General features: G+C 42.0%; 1 pseudogene; it reads left to right on the top strand.

The window, feature by feature from the left end:
* The first annotated feature begins 950 nt into the window (after positions 1-950).
* Positions 951-1,527, top strand: LOC136118764 (large ribosomal subunit protein eL19-like; annotated as a pseudogene).
* The last annotated feature ends 20,978 nt before the right edge of the window (positions 1,528-22,505 follow it).

Raw genomic sequence — 22,505 nt, 5'->3', positions numbered from 1 at the left:
CCTTCTCATTTTTTACCTCTACATATCATCATGTTAAACGTTAAATGTTCCCAAAGGGTTTGCTTTTGGAATTACTACAGCTGGTTAAAAAAGAATTTTAAAAAGAGAATGAGAGAGAGAATAGGATATTACGTATCCTGTGGAATAAAATGAAAAGGTACAGATGTGTCCCTAGAGTCCATTATGCATGACTCACCATGGCCAAGGTGACTCCCTCTCCATGGAGCTAAGTTGCTTCATCCCTTCATCGCTTTGTCATCCCGAGCCACAATCCTCGCTCCCCTAAATCCGTGTAAACCTCACTGAAATTATAGCTTTTTAAAAAAGCATTTGATTATTCCTTATTTTATCTTGTTATTGTTTGTATTTATGTTCATCCATCCTGCATGCCTGACTAGATAATGAACTCCCTGGGGTGCTTCCAGAGCTTGGCATCCTCAGTGGCTACCGTGCCGCCCTGCATTTGTTCACGTTTATCCAAATTTATATTGGATCTGCATGCACTGGCTGTTACATTAGGCCTGAGGCTGGGGCTAGTGAACGAGGCATTCTCCACCGTCCTGGTAGTTACAGTTTATTAAAGAAGAAAGAAATAGGTCATTAAAGCTGCAGGATATAGATTAAAAGAAATTTGCAGTGCTCTGCGTGTGCATATTACCAGGTGACCAAACGTAGGCAGGATAGTTTGGGAATGATTTATGGGAAAGTGATATTTAAGCTGAGACCTCAAGGGTGAGCGGTAAGGGCTCAGTAACTGATAATACCTCTTTAAAAACTAAACTACAGAACCAACTTTAAAGAGCAGATAAAAGGTCACAGGGGGATTTAGAGATTCAGCCAATTCAGTTATGGCAACTTCAACTTACATGAAGGACAATTAGTAAAAGAAATGGCATTTTATTTGATTCCCAACTTATCTAAAATCTTCTTGCCTTTCACCAACTGCGGCTGCCGCCACGAGTATGCTCAGGCTTCAGAAGAGGCTTGCCTCCAGTGTCCTCCTCTGTGGCAAAAAGAAGGTCTGGTTGGACCCCAATGAGACTAAGGAAATCACCAATGCCAACTCCCGTCAACAGATCCGGAAACTGATCAAAGATGGGCTCATCATCAGGAAGCCTGTGATGGTCCATTCCCAGGCTCGATGCCGGAAAAACACCTTGGGCCACAGGAAGGACAGGCATATGGACATAGGTAAGCAAAAGGGTACTGCCAGTGCTCTAATGCCCTAAAAGTTAACCTGGCTGCCGGCTGCTCAGAAGATACCGTGAATCTAAGAAGATTGACCAGCACAGGTATCACAGCCTATACCTGAAAGTGAAGGGTAACGTGTTCAAAAACAAGTGGATTCTCATGGAACAGATCCACAAGCTGAAGGCAGCCAAGGCTTGCGAGAAGCTTCTGACGGACCAGGCTGGGGCCCGCGGGTCTAAGACCAAGGAAGCCCACAAGGACCATGAAGACCGGCTCCAGGCCAAGGAGGAAGAAATCATCAAGACTCTGTCCAAGAAGGAAGAGACCAAGAAATAAAGTTCTCCCTCTCTTCTCTGTACATAGTGGCCTCGGCAATTAGATAGACCACTCATTCAATAAAAAACAAGCCTTTATCTGCCTTAAAAAAAAAAAAATCTTCTCAAGAAGAACAAAAGACAAATGGTCAGAGACCCTATGGCTAACCTCACAGTCGGGCAGTTGGAACCAGGCTGGCCTGTGATGAAGATAACTAACCAGCTGATGGTTAAAAGAGAGAACAGGTGATTCTTGGAGTCATCTGCTTTAAAACCAGTACTTTTCACAATGTCCTTTGTTTTAGTAGTATTATATTCATGCCAAAGTGTTTGTGAATATTACGTGAATTAATCAACATAAAAGCTCTTTGAGAAATCAAGGTCTCCACGGATAGAAGGTACTTTTACTTATCACTTTCCTCTGTGTGCTACAACAGAGGAGGCTTTCCTTTTACAGAGAATATTAAAGAACAATGATTAAACATGTTCTTGGACACCATAAACGTATACAAATAAATGCCTACTAAAATTGTATAAAGGCTCATAAAGGTGTAAATAGGAAGAAAAGGCATTTGCGGAATCTTTCCCTATACCTGTGAGATACCCATCAGCATTGGTGGCAATGCTGTTCTCTTGGTGCTTTTCAAAAGTGCATGGAAGATTGCAGGGTGAGCTTATGGGCAGACACTAATAGATGAAATGATGTGATCTCCTCAATCACCAGTTTGCCTCTTACAAAATTCCTGCAGTTAAAAATTTTGACTCAAGAAGGACACAAACTGAGTGACTGCTAGCAGGTCACTGAGCACCCTATCTGCATATTTATATACAGATAGATGTGGAAAGTAAGCTTTCCTAGGACTCAATGAAAAGCACATCAGAGAATGTTATTATTGCCTCCTATTTTCCGAGCTGGTTATAAGACAGTGCTTATAAGGAACTTAAGAAAGGGAGAACCTTGTTTTCAAATGAGTTGGTATATGGAACTCTCATATAAAGACACATAAAATTAAAGGTGATCTGATTGAAAGTGACAATTAAAGCCAACAGCTCTGCTTGGCCAGTATCTGTGATGATGTCCCGACTCTTAGAATCCCCTCCCAGCAAACCAGAACCTTCCTGGGATGGCTAAACCCAGGTCAGTCTATATCTTCCTGGAAGCCAGGGGATGTTGTAAAGCCTTGGGGTGCATGTCCATGGTGTATGTGGGATAAACTGAGAAAGTGCAGAAGGAAGCATTGTCTCAGGGCACAAAATTGGAATAGTGGCTCCACCACAACTGTGCATCCAAAGGGGTCAAAGAAGATAGATAACAGGATTGCTTTTCATGGGAAGTGGACAGTGCTAAGTGGGGCAAGTATACCCCCACTCAAACCAACAAGCAAGGTTTTTAAATCTGGAGCAAAATTGAATTATAATTTACTGAGATTTACAAGGGTATTTGTATGTCCGTTTTCTCTTGTTAGACATCTGCAATAGCTTCACTTTGTGTTTCAGCTTTTTATGTCATAGTATTCCCAGACATAGGATATGTGTTCAGAATTTAATATAAGGACATAAAAATGTATCAGAATTTAAAATTAGATTTTGCAGCAACATTTATCCAATGACTATGAAAAACTCAACATGGAAAAATAAAAGATAAAATTTTCATGTGTTAGGAATTTATTTTTAATGAGAAGCATTTTCTGTCTACTCAAATGAAGTAGTATAAATCAGCTGACCATAAATTATGAATGCCGATATTTGAAACAGGCAAGTGTAAACTTAAGCCACTTGAGTAGGTGCTATCCTTTCATTATGCAAAATAAAACATAATCACAGCAGGGTATTGCAATGTGGGGGAAAAAATCACTAACAATCATTTTTGTCTCTGCCATTCTAATCAGTTTGGAAATAGGGAACCAAGTTGACAATATTTTATTCATTAAATTTTTCTGTCTATGGATGCCTCAGATGCTCATGACTCCCTCCCCGGAAATTAAAATTTTAGGGCAAAAAAGGAGAGTGTAGTCCTTTTCACTTACTGTGTTTTGTTTGTTTGTTTGTTTGTTTGTTTTGCGGTACGCGGGTCTCTCAACGTTGCGGCCTCTCCCGCTGCGGAGCACAGGCTCCGGACGCGCAGGCTCAGCGGCTATGGCTCACGAGGCCAGCCGCTCCGCGGCATGTGGGATCTTCCCAGACCGGGGCACGAACCCGTGTCCCCTGCATCGGCAGGTGGACTCTCAACCACTGCGCCACCAGGGAAGCCCTCACTTACTGTTTTGATATTTGTCATAAGCCTGGGTTCAGCTCTAGGTTTGATGTAACCATGTATATTATACTTTATCACCCAAACCTATTTGTTGTTTAGCTCTGTGTTATGTAGCTATTCCATCCCATAGTCCAAAAGTGTGCTGTAGCTTGGAGATAGTGGAGGGGCACTTTATGGCTGTGGGGATATTGCATCTCCCCAACTGCCCCCATCAAAAGGATGATGTGGTCAAGGCACTATTACAGGCTTTTTTTTTTTTTTTTTTTTGCAGTACGCGTGCCTCTCACTGTTGTGGCCTCTCCCGTTGCGGAGCACAGGCTCCGGACGCGCAGGCTTAGCGGCCATGGCTCACGGGCCCAGCCGCTCCGCGGCATGTGGGATCTTCCCGGACCGGGGCACGAACCCGTGTCCCCTGCATCGGCAGGCAGACTCTCAACCACTGCACCACCAGGAAAGCCCTACCGGCATTTTTATATTTCAAAACCCAAGCCTCCCAGGAATCCTTACAGACCCATCCTGGTAACATTTGACACATTCAGACATGGCTTAACTGCTCTCTGGAGGGCCTTCTGAATTTCAGGATCAGCTGCCCCTCTAGCCTTGTCTCCAGAGTAAACCTACACGGTATAGATCTGAACCTAACCCTTGGAGACTGACCTGGTACCCAGATCAGCCAAGCCACAGTCGAAAGCAGAGCTGCCCAGCCGAGCCCACCCTGGAGCCACAGAACCACAGCCAATCTGCCGATTTCAGAGCGTGAGAATAACAGCATGTTGCTATAAGCCACTCTGTTTTTGGAGGGGTTGTCTTCCAGCCTTATTGTGGCAATAACTGGTCAATGGAGAACTTCAAAGCAGGTCTGAAGGAGAGAGCATCCAATTAAAAAGTACTTGGGTTCAAACATGTAGAAAATAGGTTGCAGTTAATCATTGAATAGGACTTCTGTCATCCTGATGGTGGTATTTAAAGCTAAAAAGGAATTCATCACAGGCATCTAGCAGGACTTTGTTGCTCATAAAATACAGGCTCCAGATTTTCATAGAAAAGCCATAGATGAAGTAACTAATGAAATCCATACTCAGGATAAGATGCAAATCTAACTCATTACGCTAGTCAGAGTTTGTATATTTTGTCTCTTTTAGAGGGAGAGGTTAATCCCAAGTCCTGGCAAGATTATTAACATCCTATGTTCTGCCTAGGTTATTATTCTTCCTGTTCAGTTGGTAGAAAACGTATGGCTTTCACTGCTACACAAAGACATTTTACTGGTGAAATGAGAAATCGCAGACTATGCGTTATGGACTAAAAGGAAAAGAAAAGACCAGGATCCTAGGCTGGAGCCCCATTTCTGCTGTTTCTAGGTTTGTGGCCTTGAACGAGGCACTCTATCCCTCTGCTCATTGTGTTTTATGTCTAGGAGAGAAGTGATACCTTCGCCTACATCACAGTGCTGCTGTGAGAACCCACGTGATGATGTTATGAAGTTGCTGAGAGCCAGACATGTCACTGTGTGAAACTGATGTTAGGAGAAATGCATCATGACACTGAAGGGAACTGGCTTTGAAGTTATACAAACTTGGGTTCAGACTCCAGCTCTGCCATTTCCTAGATGTGTGATCTTGAGAAGTTTGTTCACCACCCTGAGCTTCAGGTTTTCCTGGAAAAGCAGGATCACAGCACCTGCTGTAGAGTTGTGAGTCCTAAATGAGATAAGGAATGTGAAACATTTAGCACAATGCTTAGCCTAGAGGAGGGGCTTCCAAATATGGCAGATGGATTAACGACCAGGCATTGTTTTCTCAGCACTTGTTGACGCAGTGGCAGCAGATACAGGCACTGAGCCTCTGCAGTCACACCGTCCTTTGTACCAGGGAGAAAGTCCAGAAGTTGGCCCATTATTTTGGCTTTTGGTTGCAGAGTTACTGAGGATCCGTTCTCCTTTCCCTCACTTCTGCTACTGATGGTGGACGCTGCTTTTCCAGACTAGAGTTTGTATCTTCTCTCGTGTCTCCTCCACTGGCTCATTCTGTGGTGGTAACATCTGGATTAGACTGAGTCCAGGAAGATCAGCCTTGCCTCTCCCCTGACGACTGTCCTGGATCTAACCCTTCATAATTCGTTACCCTACAATTTGGTATCTTAATCTGCCAAGACGTAGTGATGGTTGATTCTTGTGAAGGAAAACAAGTCACTAACTCTGTACCATGTTTTCAGGTTGTAAGATAAAGAAAAAAAAATCATATTATTGATTGGTATATGAAAATAGAGAAAGCTCATACTCCACAAATACTGGAGGTCAGGGGACATAGGTTTCCCTGTTCTCTATCAATAAATATACATTTCCAGGAGGACTAGAGAATTTAAAAATTCACTTATAAATTCTAGCCACTTATTAAGCTAATGTGTTCACTTTATAAAGGAGCTGGAAACCTGTTAGATGTGAGGTAACCTTTAATTAGAACATTTAAAAATACTTAGTTTTATCTCCATTAAACACCATTCCATTCCCATTGCAGAAAATTTAGAAAAAGGAAGAAAAATTGGAAGAAGAATCGAAAGACACACATAGTCCTCCCACCCACACGTGACAACTCTTTACATTTTGCTGTATTTTCTTCCAGTCATCTTTGCTGTGGACAGTTTTAACTAAGTCATTTCCAAGTGAAATAGTTTTATACTCTTCTGATCAAAGGCTGGATTTCAGTAAAGATAAGCCAGTGTCAAAAAGCTAGGCCTCTTTCAGAGTCACTGTGGTTATTCAGCATCTTTGACTTTGGGCTTTTCCAAGCCCCCAAAATCTGGGCTGGCTTCCCAAGGCATTTAGAAAAGTTGCTTAAAGCATGGTGCCAACAAACATTTGCTGTCTTAAAAATTTGTGTCCAAATCTCAGCTATTTAGCTGAAAAATTAGCAGACAAATTCCAGCAAATTGAATTGTGTAGCGTGATTCTCAGTTCTGCTAAAAGGAGAATAATAAATCTCAATTGACAATAGCAGAGGTACCTTATTTGGATTTGTTTTCCTGAGTATCTTCCACTTGGGATTTACAAAATCTACACAAGCTCTGAAAAAGCTGCAATTTCCTGTCTATTAAGCCCCAAATGGAAAAATAACAAATACGATGGAAAACAGCAACCTATTTGACAGACTAATATATATTAATCCCATCGCCATGGTTGAGAGATGGAAAATTATTATTGAATAAGACTCTTTCATCAAACCAAATATTTCCGAATGCTCCAAAGTACATATCTGGCATCACTTCTGCTTTACACATCTGCTTCTGTCTTTGAACTCTGATATTAATCTGAAGGTTGCATGCAGCTGCACAGTTCCAAGATAATTAGTTTTTTCCATTATATATTACAATTAATAGGGTAGACTTCAAAAACATTCAGAACTTGGATTTGCATAAACTCTGGGCAGCTAGAAGATTTTTCCGAAATTCAAATCAAGCTTGTGGAAAAACTTGTGCAGTTTCCCAGCACCTTCCTAGAATCTTTTACATTTCACCTCTCTCTGAATACTTTTAGCCATTTTCTCTGCATTTTTACACTTAATTGCTCTCAGGACTTTACAATCCTTCTTAGGATATTTCAGAGACAACCAACCTGAAGGAAGTGACACCTGCCCTGACAGGTATGACAGCAAAGTTGTGGGTTGGCTTTTTATATTAAACATGGAGGATTTTATGTTGATGGCATTTTCTCCAAAGCTTCGGGAATTTGGAAATATCCACATAAAAGTGGCTTTATGGTTACCTCCCCACAAGAGATGAACCCTCACACCCCCAAGGACGTTGATGAAACAGTTCATGTCGTGTATTTTAAGTTCCTTCCATAGCCTGCAATCATCCATAGAGAGGGTTCCAGGGCCTCTTAAAGGGCAAAGACTGTAGATGTTCTTGTTTTATGTTTGGTGCTTTGTGTCCATTGAAAGAGAGGAGACCAGGGAGGAGGTGACGTGAAGTCCTGACATCCCGAGTGGACAAGAACTGGTCTGAGGATGAATAAGTTGTCCTAGGATGGAAGAATATTTTAAACAAATTGCAGTGTTCACTTCTAATAAGTGCAAGCCAGCTTGTACTTGTCCTGCAATACCAACCGGGTGGCCATCGTTTACAAAAATCACTTTCATGAAGTAGAAAGGAAATTTCTACTTGTCAACAGTATTCTTACATGATCTATACTTAGTGAGAAGATATACCATATCTTCTTAATTTTCCCAGAAGACTGTCCTTCTCCTTAAAAACAAGTGGGTGGGCTTCCCTAGTGGCGCAGTGGTTGAGAGTCCGCCTGCCGATGCAGGGGACACGGGTTCGTGCCCCGGTCCGGGAAGATCCCACGTGCCGCGGAGCGGCTGGGCCCGTGAGCCATGGCCGCTGAGCCTGCGCGTCCGGAGCGTGTGCTCCGCAACGGGAGAGGCCACAACAGTGAGAGGCCCGCGTACCGCAAAAAAACCCCAACCAAACAAACAAAAAAAAAAGTGGGTGAAATGGCAAAATGTCTGATTCTTGTGTACAGGGACAGTTTGCAGACACGCTGTTGGTTTTATGCTCTTTTTCCCTTGGACCTCGTATTGTTCCTATTTCGAATATATTCTGCTCAGCCTCTAAGTGTCATGGCTGTCAAGTTTATTCGGTTTTTAAATTTTCTCCCCTTGGAAATTCACATTATTTAAATATTTTTCTGACTTGCACAAAAGCAAATTTCAGAGTCTGGCTGAAACCCTGCTGGTCATTTTAACCCAGTAGGAGAGTACGTTGTTGTTTTTTGTTCTAGAATGTGGTCCGTTCAGTGGAGCTGGAGGGGTGCCTGAGGAGGAAGAGCGCACACATCCTTTGAGCACTCTGGCTTTCTTCACGTGTTCTCTTCTCTGGCTTCTGTAAACTCCACACTGGCCTGGTTTCCTTCCTGTCCTTCGGCGCAGTCTCCCTCTCCTATATCGCGAACTGCCCCACCTGGAGCTTCTCGGTCGTTAGCGTTGAGCCTTCTCCTCTTCTTGCTTCACCCTCTCTTTGGGGGTAATACTGTTCATTTTCATAGCTCCCAGATTTATCAACCAAGCTCAGAGCTCTGTTTGGGGGTCCACAGTCATATCCAAGTGTCTATTTGAAATTTTTTTTAAATTGAAGTCTAGTCGATTTACAATATTGGGTTAGTTTCAGGTGTACAGCAAAGTGATTCCGTTATACATTACATATACGTATATACCCGTATCCTTTAAAACATTTTTTTCCATTATTGTTTATTACAAGGCAGTGAATATAGTTCCCTGTGCTATACAGTAAATCCTTGTTGTTTATCTATTTTATATACAGTAGTGTGTATATGTCAATCCCAATCTCCCAATTTAGCCCTCCCCTCCTTCCCCTTTGGTAACCATAAGTTTGTTTTCTATGTCAGTGCATCTGCTTCTGTTTTGTAAATAAGTGCATTTTTTAGACTCCACATATAATTGATATCATGTAATATTTGTCTTTTTCTGTCTGCCTTCACTTATTATGATAATCTCTAGGCCCATCCATGTTGCTGCATCTATTTGAAATATTAACTTGTCTCTCTCAATTTCAGATGCTGAATTGAACTTTCATCTTCAAACCTGCTCCCCCTTCATCCTTCCCCATCTGTGATAGATTAAAGATGTCTCCCCTTTATTTGACACCACTCCCATAGAGAGGTGGCAGCTATGGAAACCCCTTCCATCTGGGGAAGCTTGATCCGCGCAATGTTGCAAGGTTTCTGGGTCTGGACTTTAAGAGGCTGGCAGTTCCCATAGTCTATCTCTTGGTGTACTTGCAGTCTATCTGGAACAGAATTTGTTACCAGGCAGGATGCAGCCATAACCAAATACTAAAACATGTAGTATCAGTGTTGGGACCAGGTAGCAGGTGGAAGCTGGAAGTGCCTCAGGAGACAGTTGGGAGGACTTGAAGGACAGTGAGGAAAGTGCTGGAGAAACGATGACCTGTATTACGTCGTAGGGAAAAGAAAAGAAAAACTGTCACCTGCAGAATGTGGAAAATAGAACATGTATCTAATGAACCTGTGGATCCAGATAAGGAGATTTCCAGATAGAATGTTCAAAGACCTAGCTAGTTTCTTTTATCTACATGTGATAAAATATGCAAAGAGAGAAAGGAGCTTTGAAAAGTGCTGTTAAATTTCAACCTGAATTTAGGGGAAACATAAAGAAACCAGGACTTTTGTGTTCAAAAGTAAACTGTTCTCATCCCCATTCTCACCCAGGAAAAAATTCTCAAAGTAAGCGGCTTTTGAGCAAAGACCAAATCCAGGGCTCTACCAGGAAAACATGGCACCCTTTAGACAGAAACTGGCTCCCTCAGAGACCAAGGTTAAGTCTTTAACCCCTATTTATCCTTATCGTCATTTCTGATCACACATTCCCATTAAATTTCCTCGTATTGTAAAGATTTTGTAGCCCAGGGGTCCCCAACCTGGTCCCCATTAGGAACTGGGCTTCACAGCAGAAGGTGAGCAGCGGGCGAGCGAAGCTTCATCTGTATTTACAGCCGCTCCCTGTTGCTCGCATTACCGCCTGAGCTCCACCTCCTGACAGCATTATGGTGACTTGTATAATTATCTCATTATATATTACAATGTAATAATAATAGAAATAAACTGTACAATAAATGTAATGTGCTTGAATCATCCTGAAACCATCCTCCCCCGCCCCCTCCTCCCCCAGTCAGTAGAAAAATTGTCTTCCACGGGACTGGTCTCTGGTGCCAAAAATGTTGGGGGCCACTGTCTTAGCCAATCTCTTAGGCTTTCTACTTTCGGATCTATCATGTGACTCCACTAGATTAATATTCCTAAAGTGCCACCTTGATTATTAATGCAAAACATTTCTGAGTGTCTACTATGTATGGTCTTTAAACTTGACCTCGAAGGGACAGTAGAGCAGGACAAATGTTCTGTATTTAAGGCACTCCCCATGTAGTGAGTAAAAGAAACACGTCAACAGTAATTAAATAATATATACTATAAATAGAGGTACTAGTAAGTACTATGACATGTTTGAATCTATGCCAAGGGGTTTAAACACCTTTTGTTTAAACATTTCAATAAGCCTATGAAGTGAGTATTATTGCCAGACTAAAATAAACATTGTTTTAATAGTAAATATATTATACTGACTAAGAAACTAAATCTCAAAGAGTTTTGGTAACATACGGAGTATGTGATGAAAACTAGACTGTGAACCTACTTTAATGATAAAGTAGGCACCTGCAACCATGATGCTTTCCATCTTCTCACTGGTAATGCGCTGCTCTGTCTCCAAGGAAGAGTCCTGGATTATAAAGTAGAAGTCTAAGGTTGAGCGGCAGGATTCCAAGCTCCTCCTTCAAATCACATGCTCCCGGGATATTGTTCCCATCTCTGAGTTCGGAATGATGGAGCATTTCCCAGACATTACTTAGCTCAAGGGTTCCAGGCACCATTTTCCTCCCTCGGAGCCCCTGTGTCTGTGTCCACACATTAGTGAGGAGAGGAAACCTTTCAGGCTAATGCACTGGGATTTGAGCATCTATCTTTGGAAACCTGGAATCCAAGCCACTCATCCATTTAAAGTAATTATGGAGTTGCTGAGAGAGTAGATCATGAAAGTTCCTAACACAGGGAGAAAAAAAACGTAACTATGTGAGGTGATGGCTGTTAACTTACTGTGGTGATCTTTTTGCAATATCTACATATATCAAATCATTATGATGTATGGGTTAAAGTAACACAATGTTTTAGCCAATTATATTGCAATAAAACTGGAAACAAAATGTACAAGAGAATACCACCAGTGTGGAAAATCATGACACGTAGGATGTTAAGGCAGAGGGACCACAAAGATTACGAAGGTTACACTTTATAATCAAAGAAAATGTGGCAAAGAGAAGTTGAGGTGACCCGCCCAAGGTAACACAACTAATAATTGATGGAACTAAGGTTTGAACTCATTGTATCTGGCAAATCTGTACTAGTTAGAAATTAAACTACAATTGACAAAAAGAAAAAAAAAATGGAGTTCATGATGGAATTTAAAAGAAAGGGGACTTGACTTTCGTTTGTTTGTTTGTTTTTTGTTTTTTTTTTGCGGTACGCAGGCCTCTCACCGCTGTGGCCTCTCCCGCTGCGGAGCACAGGCTCCGGACGCGCAGGCCCAGCGGCCATAGCTCACAGGCCCAGCAGCTCCGCGCGCGGCATGTGGGATCCTCCCGGACCAGGGCACGAACCCGCATCCCCTGCATCGGTAGGGGCGGACTCTCAACCACTGCGCCACCAGGGAAGCCCCTTGACTTTTATTTCTGTTATGAGGTACACTCAAAATGTGAAAATTTCAAGACCCTACAATTCACTCACATAGGAAAGAACCTTTAGCGCTGATAGAAGGGAAGGAAGGAGAATTTTATTATCACCAGATTAGCAGAGTTTAAAAATCTGTAATACTAAGTGAGGATCAGATTGTGAGGAACTGGAATTCTTGTACAGCACTGGAGAGAATGCAATATTATAAACCACTGTTAAGAGCAAATTAGAAATACTGAGCGAAACTGAAGGTGTTTGTGGCCCTGGGACCCAACTGTTTCACTCTTGGTATAGACCACAGAGAAGCCCTCATCCAGGGCACAGTAGATCTTTATAATAGAGAAAAATTAGAAATAGCTACTAGCTTATCAAAGACAGGACTGTGGATGAATACATTGTTATCTATCATATAAAGAAATACTGTATAGCAGGTAAACGAATGAATTAAATTTACACATCTCACTTTAGATAAATCTTAAAAACTTAATATTTAACCAGAAAAAGCATGTTGAAATGTGATATTTATAAGAAAAAATACTATATTTTTCAATCATTATTTGCATATATATATGAAAATTGTAAAAATAATTACTGTAATGATAAATGCAAATCCAGGATAATAGAAGGGAAGACAGAGAATGGGATTATAGTGGGATGTAGAGAGGGTTTTCAAATACCTCATAATATTTTATTGCTTAAAATAATCTGAGATAAATGTGGTAAAATTATCAAGAATTTATAAAATAAGGTGTCGTGTATAAAAGCCTTCATTAAATCAGCCTCTCTATATACTTACCTATATATCTGAAGGATTTTAAATTTTTAAAAAGAGTTACAAAAGATATTAACTGTGATCTTATTTTGTTGCTACGAGTTGCAAAGATCTAGGAGACTGAGTTACAACTGGTAAATACAAGTGGGAAATCATATGAAAATTAGCTAGTTTATCTGATTTTCTTTTTAAATTAGTGACAAACCTTAGTGCAAACAACCTAGTTCTCATAGCTGAGTTTTGCTCTGATCAAAGTCTGATAATCATTTATAAATTCTTGAGGGGAAAAAATTCTGAATTAAGCAACTTAAAGCTCTTAAACCAATCTGGATTACTGGGGGACGAGTTGCATGATTATTCTTTATTAATCCTGACAGTATCCTGTCCCATCCAATCCTACTTAAGATGCAGAAATGACTTTTCTTTGGATAATCCAACAGATTCTTTTGATGAGTATCTTTTTGTACAGAAGGTAAGGGTACCTTGACCCTTTTTTAAAAAGTACCTAAGCAGGAAAATGAAAAATTTTAAGAGCTATGTGCCTTTCTACACAACTCCCACCTCCCAAATGAAATCCAAGAGATTTAGATAGTTTTCTCCTCTTCTAGATGAGAAAAGCTGGTCACCATTTCCTATAAAATAATGTCAATTTTTTAAATTACACGAAGAGCAAATACGAGTTCTCCCCAAAGTTTCTACTTTACCTTCCTAGTTACTCTTTTTGATCTTTTAATCATCCCTAAGACTTGAGCCAACACGCACCAAATATATTATGCTCTCATGTTAGCTATAAACGTTAGTCATCATTTTTTCAAACAATGTTCAACAATAAACTTGGTGGGTATGAGTTCTTTTCTTACAAAAATCTCTCTATAACAAACATCGTGTTTCCTTCAGTTCATGCAATAGCCTTCTCACTATCTCTTGTTTGGTATCTGATACCCAAATAAATTACTCTTACACCTTTCTAGAATTAAATATTATTTTTATTATTGTCTTTGTCTGGAGATCTAATTAGAGCACACCTACCTAAGGCCCGATCACACAGGATTGTAAACTTTGTTCTGCGGGATTGGCTACAAAGAAAACCACAACCAACAGTCACTGAGCATCTACAATGTTGTGGCTATTGTGTTATCACATTATAAATCTCTCCTAACAAAACTCTCTAAAGGAGTTATTATTCCAATTGTCAGATGAACAAACTGGGGCTTGGAAAGGTTAAGCTTCCCTTTCCAGCCCTGATGGATATCCGAATTACGTGGAGAGCTTTGAAAAGACACCAGTTCCTGAGATGAAGATTTACAAGCAGGAGTCTTTTTTAGGCAGTGCACCTGGGAACAGTCCTCACAAGGGGATGGAGGGGAAGGAGGATGGGACGGGGAGAGCATGAATTGTGATGATGCCCCTGCCAAACGGGCCGCCACTGACCCCACAGAGTCCTCCAACTGAAAGACTCTTCCAGGTTATCCCCAGAGGAGGCAAGGGGCGGGGCCTTTATGCGGGCACACGGGCGATCTTTAGAAGCAGGCTGCTCTAGGGAAGCCAGTCTCCTGCTGATGTGGGCAATTCCTGGAGAGGACTCAGCCGTGAGCTGCCAGCCGCTACACTCACAGTAGATGGGGAAGGGAGTGCCTGGGTGCTGCAGGCACCATCTGGGTGGCACCCACACACTGTAGTATTTCTTTTTAATTCCATGGATGATTGCAAAATAGCTGAACCTCTACATCGTGACTTGCCTATTTGGCATTGCTGTCAATCAGGGACCCAGAGAACCACGCTTGCTTGTGTATTCAGAGGTAAGAGAACCAAAGTGAAATCCTGACCCCATGGTAGAATGACCTTACTTTTCCACAGTATGTTACAGGTTACAAAAAAGTCTGTCTTTTTCATTATTTCATTTGAGACTCAAAATGACCCTCTGGGTGGGGTCCAGTTTTACAGGCCTGCACATCAAGACTCAGGTCTGTGAGTGCCCAAATCACACATGCAGAAGGTCCTCGGATTAACGCCACGGCCGATTCTCAGTTCATTTAGACCCAGATGCCTTGTGTGCTTCAGCCTCGTGTCCATAATGCCAGGGTGTTGATAAAACCTCAACTTCCCTTCACCTCTCATTTCTGACAACCTTTAAAACTTTCCTACAAAGTACAAGCCCAGCATATCCAATGAGTTTAAATGTTGAAGAAAACGCACAAAATGTGCATCCCTGCATAAATACCTGCTTTATAAGTCACCCTTCATAAGGGAGCCTATTAAATTACTCATTTTAGCAGAAGACAAACCTGTTAGTCTTGACAGTCACTGCATCTTACTTACCCACGTGTTGTACTGGAAACAGATGAAATGTCACAGATATGAATGAATATATCTAAGGAAACTTTTTATGCTTTAGTATCTCAAGATACAGTGGAATAGACCAGTTTAAAGCAATACAGTATGTGAGTGGAGAGAAAAAATAGCAAAAACACAAAAAATTCTGGCTACTTTTATTTTCTTCCACCCATCCACATTTTTCCTGAAGTCTGAAGAATCCGCATTGAGTTAGCACCGTGAGTGTTCAGGAAATGGTGGGGTTGTCATTGGGAGGACCACAGACGAACACCATGTTTAAGAGATTTCGTAGATAGATGTGGTTCATCTTAGGCCTTCATCCTGTAAGACGGAAAAGAACTGTACCTGAATTCTCTATAGCACTGTGGCGATTTCTTTACCTTAGTAGCAGGAATGGTAACCCAACAATAATTTCACAGGGGGAAATACTGAAACACAGCTCTGTTTTCTGAGTTAGGTTGCAGGGTATAGCTATTCTACAGCAGGATTTTGAGTAAAGAAAGTGGTTTTAATTCCAGCAATTCTGTGTTCTACAATGAGAAGTTCTCACTTTGGATATTTGGGGGATTCAGAAATAAAATGTGTAGACTCTTACTGGAAGAGGCTGCTTGCTTCTGTGGGAAAGGCCATGATGGGTGAGGCTGGTGTGGGGGTGGGGGGCCGCTTTCTACAGGAGGACACCAGTTCTTAGACAGGAAATATAGTCTGGAGAGTTTCCAGTTGCCAACACCTGCAGCCCAGGTTTCACCTGGAGGCCAAAATGAGGGGTTCCAGCCTTTATTGGGGCTGCTGGGAGGAAGAGGGTATCGTAAGCCAAAACTCAGGAAAGGAGGGGTGGAGCTGAGGGCTCATGGAAGCGTCCTGTTGACCTTTTCAGAGGATGTCAGAAACTATAGACCAGGGATCCCCACTGTAAGAACCCAGCGAACTTTGAGTCCCAGTTGGCTGTCTGCTTCCCTGCAAAAATTAGAAAGAAAATCTTAAAATCGGAGCCCAGAGGAAAGAAGCGAGTATGTGCGGGGACTGGGTTCTACTCCTCAGTAGGCTACAGAGTGGGGATAGACCGTACGAGGGGGAAAGAAAATGTGTGTGGAAGAAAGTGTGTTCTCTGCCTGAGGACTGAGGAACTGAGGCCAAGAGCTTGGTGACGCCGCAGAGCAGAAATGAAGTATCAGCCTGGGTCTGAGAAGGGCTCCTGGCACTGAGCTGCAGAAAACCCCACGTGTGGATCAATAACTCCCCAACCTCCGTCTCTACCTGTCTGCCTCCCCCCTTTCCCCTCACCTGCAGGTTCATGTCCCACATGCCTGCTAGACCTCTTCCCATTTATGACTCACCAGGATCTCCATCCATCTCCTCCCGACTTAAATAGTCCTGATAATGGCATCACAATTGCCCCTTCTCTTCCCACATTCAGCATCCTTACGGGTCTCTCTTCATTTCTTTTCACTTGGATTATGAAAGAGCCTTTAGTATTAGTACTTTTCAGCTACACTCTTTTATGTAATTTCCTTCCTCGTAAAACAAGAGTGACTATCTATTGTCAGCATAACAATTTGCACATGCTTGAATGGCGATCTCAAACCCTTACCAGCCAGGTCTTTATCTCCATAAAGACCCTTTGTCTCCGGGTCTTTATTCCAGCTGGGCTAGACCATACTCCTTCCTTAAAGGACAGCCTGTCTAATCCCCCTCAGTGCCTTTTCTTGTATTATTTCCTCTTTTCCAGAAAGTCATTCCATCTCTGCCTGTCCAAATGTAACCTCTCTCCAAGGCATCTCAAATATTTCATTAGCTAGGGAATCTCTTCTGAACCACTCCCAGCTGTAAACCTCCACGGAACCTAAAAAATGAAACTGACAGTTTACTAAGTCATAGCAGAACACGTACTTTCCGGTGACAACGATATGTGGATCCACTGTTGAAGGCCATTGCTTTCCTTCCAAGACTCTGGTGCTGAGGAAGCTGGATGGGAAATCGTAAGGCTGTTTGCGCAGACAGGTGTGTGTGTGCTGACTGCTCTTTCTTCCAGGCTAGAGTGAAGCCTAATTAAATATCGCTCCCTTGAAAAAAAGAATTTCTCTTGTGACCAGATGTCTTTTTCTCCTGGCTGTGTCTCTCTGCTATAAAAAGAAGCACGAGTCCAAAGGAAGGGAAGGGGCAAACATTACACCACGACGGTCACTTCATCCTTCTCCGTTTCACATCAGCTTTTTCTTTCTTCTCCCAGTTTCTTCAAAAAACACTTAGATGTACAAACAAATGGAAACAGATTTAAAAAGGTCCTGGTGTGGGGAGGTGGGGCGTGGGACTTGCCCATTAACGGTATATGGGCCCCAGCTCAACTCTTTAAAACAAACCAATAAACAAAACTAAGTTATGATATTAAGAAAGTCCATCATTTCCCTTTGCCGTTTAAACTGGCTATATTACCTTAATAAAAAGCACATAAGGGACTTCCCTGGTGGCGCAGTGGTTAAGAATCCGCCTGCCAGTGCAGGGGACACGGGTTTGAGCCCTCGTCCGGGAAGATCCCACATGCTGCGGAGCAACTAAGCCCATGCGCCGCAACTACTGAGCCTGCTCTCTAAAGCCCGCGAGCCACAACTACTGAAGCCTGCGCACCTAGAGCCCATGCTCCGCAACAGGAGAAGCCACCGCAATGAGAAGCCCGCGCACCGCAACGAAGAGGAGCCCCTGCTCGCCGCAACTAGAGAAAGCCCACGCGCAGCAATGAAGATGCAACGCAGCCAAAAATAAATTAATAAATTTATTTGAAAAAAAGCATATAAAATTTTTTCTGGAATACATGTTAATTGGTCATGCTATTTTTAATATTTTGTTTGATTTATTCACTTGTATGTTCTATCAAAATTTTGCAACTATATTCCTAGCTGATGTTAATCTATGATATTTTTGTCCTTGTGTATTCCTTATGTCAATGTTATTCTAGCCAGATATGAGTTGGTTAATTTCTCTTTGTATTAATTTTCTGAAATCGATTGTATAAGAGTAGCCACCTCTCACACAATGGGACATATCAGGTCATAAGTCAATTCCTATTATTATTATCATTATTAGTGTTTTACCCCTGCAGACATACCTCCAAGATTGTTTATGCCTCTTTTTCCAGTCTGGATTGCATGCACCCTTAGCTTTCTGCACAGTTTTTTTTTTAACCTTTTCACGGTAATTCTTTTCCTTCTTTTCTGTATCTCCCTCTCTCTTCTCCCATGCTCCTGTGGCTCTCTCTCTCTCTCTCTTTTTTACTTCCTCATTTTGTTGCAACATCTCTTCCAAAAACCTGCAAAGGGATCCATAGGGAATCCACTGCTTGGAGAACTGGCATGTCTGAAAATGTCTAGTCCAACACTCACACTTGTTATTTGACTGGAAATAGAATTCTAGGTTGTAAATCATTCCTGATTCATTTTGAAGGTAATTTTCTGTTCTCTTCTACCTTTGGGGGTGGCTGTTGAGAAATCTGACTCCATTCTAAGCCCTTTGGTATGTGACCCATCCCCCGACCCTCCTCCCCCCACCCCTTATCCCTGCAAATCTCTGAAACATCAACATGCTAATTTTAACACATCTGTCAATTTGTTAGACAAAACGTAGTATCTCATTATTCATTGAAATCTTGGGGAAAGTTCCACGGAAAGGTCAGGAGTCACCTTCTGGATTCTTTTCTACATACTGAGGCAAGAAAGCCTGAAAACACTAAGGGTATTACCAAGTGGAGAAATCCTCCAGACTCAGGACACCAGTTAAATTAGACCCATTTGTCAAACAGATCGAATTCTGTTCACATTGACTCCATTTATCAAATGAGACAACTCTTCTCACTTCGATTTTGCTCCCCACTTTCACGTACTTTATGCCATAGAGGAAAGTGGATGGTTTGGGGCTGACATCAGGAAAAGAAAGTGTTTAGCAGGAATTTCTACTGCAACACACCAAAATGTAAAATTTAAGCCAAATAATGGGATGGAAAATTAGAAACTATTGCTGGTAAAATTGATATAACTGTAAAGGAACATACATTGATATAACACGAAAGGAACAGGAACATATGTCCTAAGGGAATGATCTCATAAATTAAAACATGTTCTTAAAGTAAATTTAAATATTACGTTGAGGTGAAATTCATCATAGTGTGATTTGTTTTAGCAATTCTTCTTAAATAGGATAAAGGTGTCGGAACATGAAAAGAAATGCGTCCAGTACAGACTTTAAGCAGCAATCATTACAAATCACAATGCCCAAACCACAGAATCATCCACCCAGAAATACCTATGCTTGTGCCCCACCCATATGCATCCCCCTCCCCCCGGGGCTGTGTGTTCAGGGAGACTTCAGGCTTCCTTGCTCTCCAGGTTCCGGCTGGTTGTGTCTAAGAAGAAGCACTGGTGAGAGCAGATCGGGGATGAGAGAGGAGTTGCCTTCCTTATTCCTCACTGTGCCGCTTCCTGCCTGCATGTGGTGGCAGTTCTTCTACATTCTGCTGCCACTCACCCTGAGTTCCAGTAACATCGCTCCCTTCCCCCTTGCCCTGGCTCCTCCTGGCCGCGGGTGTTAATGGCTTCCTACCCTTGTTAGATCTCCACATAGCCCCGTCCTTTTCACTTATCTAGTTCCCTTGTTAAATTCCACTCACCTAAAGCCTTTTGAATGCCTGACTCTTCCACCTGGGACTCTAACAACACAGCCTGCTCTCTGGCTTCCTCTGCCACTGTGTTCTGAGATGCACCCTCTACTCCAGGCATAAAGAACTTGTACAGGTACCCCAAAGCCTCCGAGCTTTAAGTATATCATCTCTTCTCATTTTGCTTCATATCCATCTTAAATGTGTCATTTCAAACCTCCTTCCAAGTCCACCTTTCTTGGAGACATTTGCCTGACTCCTGAATGTGACTGAAAGCTTCTTCAGAGAAGGTATCCCGTCTCGGTCTTCTTTGACGTCCAGCCTTTAGAGTGTGTTGGCTCAGATAAATGACGGAGAGAGAATGAAGGCACTGGAGCCAACTGAAAGATGACTGCAGTAGGTTGAATGTAGGGGAAAAAAAGATCTTGGTGAAGACAAATCAAGAAAAGAAAGAGGACAAGAACCATAAGAGCTTAACAGGAATAATTTTGTGGATTTGGGTGCCGCCATTGCCAGAAGTTAGGATGTGCGGAGAGGAAAATGGCTTAGGAGTAAGCGGGAGTTAAAAGCATCTTCCACGGATGCAGGGAGAGGGAAAGACTGAAGCCTGGGAGAGAGAGTGAGCTTGGATACAAATATGGGCATTTTTTTCTTTTAGGGGTTGAAGCCAATAGCCTGGCTGAGATTTCAGAGGGAAGTAGTCTGGTGTGAGTTGTGTGAGAACAAGGGATGTGGGAAAAACACCAAAGAGGCAAGACCAGTGAAAGAGAGAGAGACAAGCAGAGAGAAAGTACCATCTCTTGGGGCCACTGAGAGAAGGATGGAAGGACCCCAGGAGGAGGAGGTTATGGGCAAAAGTCTCACATATCAAGGAATGGGAAAGAAAAGGTCAGCAGGATTAGTGTTATGAATCCACCAGGTATCTTGGAGGTAGAAGTAAGACTTTGTGGGGGGGCGGGGGGGGGGTAGTGAGGAAGGAAGTGGTGGGGGGGGATATGGCAGAGAAAGGGCACATCAGAAGGAATTCTGAGGAGGTGAAAATTCACTTCAAAAGGAAGTAACCTTTTGAAATGGGTAAAAAGATGGATGAGGAAAGTCTGCCTAGATTTCTTTGAATTACTTCCCAAAGCAGACAGGGACTGTCATTTTCAATCTCTATGCCTTTAAATCTATGATTGCCTTACAGTAGTTGTCCCTACTGTCCTTTGGTGGACAGATCCAGCTATTCACTGGCAGCGTATGCATTCCAGAGCACATATTTGTGGGACATTTAATTATTTTCAGGAATAGCTCCAGCATATTTAAACTTTGCTTTGTCACGTCGTCCTAGCCACTCTGCAGAGAATGCTCTCAAGGCTGCCGTGTATCCATCTTTTGATCTCTTTAGTGGAGACACCTGCCTACTCCCTTCAGACACTCACGTGTCCCTTTCCAATTTTTAGTTAGGAAGGGGCTTTAGCAAAACGCCTATGGCAAGACTCAGCATTTGATGGTCCATACAAGTTTAAGGTTTGGGAATTACATTTTTCCTCTTGGAAAACAGAAAAATACTCACCAAAGAAAGCGTTACTGACTGGAAGAGAAACAGTCATATTTCCTCCTTTCAAAAAAAAAAAAAAAAGAAGAAGAAGGGGAATGCTTACGTCTTCCTAAGAAAGCTGAAAGCCCAGTTAAGATCACTAGAATTTTCATTGCAATAGTTGTAAGCTCCCAAAATTACTTTACAGGACTGAGTGATCGTCTCTTAATTCCCTGCGGGAAAAGCTGGAAAGGTGAACAGAGATACGGATGTGGTGCTTCCCAAGAAAACAGAAAGTTTAGAGCAAGTTGATGAGACACAGCATAAAATAAACCCTGCGGCAGACATACGTGAAAGACACAGCCCCAAAGGCGGAAGATGCTGCGCGGGTGTTACTTCCGTTAGACGAAGGAAAGAAAATGGATTCGAAAATGAAAAAGAAGCTGGGAGATAATAGTAATGGCTCTAACTGAAGCATTTGGCACCTTGCAAAAGGTGTGTAGAAAGAGTAAACCCAGCCTGGGAATATAAGAAAAGATCTTGAAGGTGTGTGTGTGTGTGAATTTTTTTCTTTTTTCTCATCTTGGCTTTTAAAGATCTATTCTTAGTTGGGAGCGCAGAATCGTTTGTATTCTTGCTGTGGCGATAACAATCTATACTTCACCTCCGCTTCTGTGACCCAAAGGACACAAACCCTAGAAATTCTATTATCATAGTCCCTGATTTGGTGATAGAGATGAAATGAAGAGCACAACTTGTGTTATTAATGGAGTGAGTAGATTCCTAAATCTTGGTAAACATCAAATTACGTTTTTGAGCCCAGACACGCAAGTTTTAAAGTACAATGCATTGATATTTGGATGTAGGTCTATAAATGATTATGGCTACTTTCTATCCTTTCAAAACTTAACAAGGGTTGGGAAAGCTTGAAGCCGTGGATTCTTCATAGAATTTGAAAAACAGGAAGCTGGATTCTTGCTCCCTAGCAAGGCTGGCGCTAATGGAGAAACAAGAGTGACCTGGAGTTTTGTGAAAAAGTATTTTCCAACCTATCTTTATTTGATTTCTTCTTCAGTTTTTGAAAGCGTTTCCACCTGGCATTCTGTATTCTAATTTTCTGACTCTGAATATATTTGAATTTGGTATGCCTTCCCTC

The sequence above is a fragment of the Phocoena phocoena genome, chromosome 2, assembly GCF_963924675.1.
Source record: "Phocoena phocoena chromosome 2, mPhoPho1.1, whole genome shotgun sequence".
NCBI classification, from domain to species: Eukaryota; Metazoa; Chordata; class Mammalia; order Artiodactyla; family Phocoenidae; genus Phocoena; species Phocoena phocoena.
Note: the sequence above shows the minus strand (reverse complement) of the source record. Positions and strands in the feature narration are given on the sequence as shown.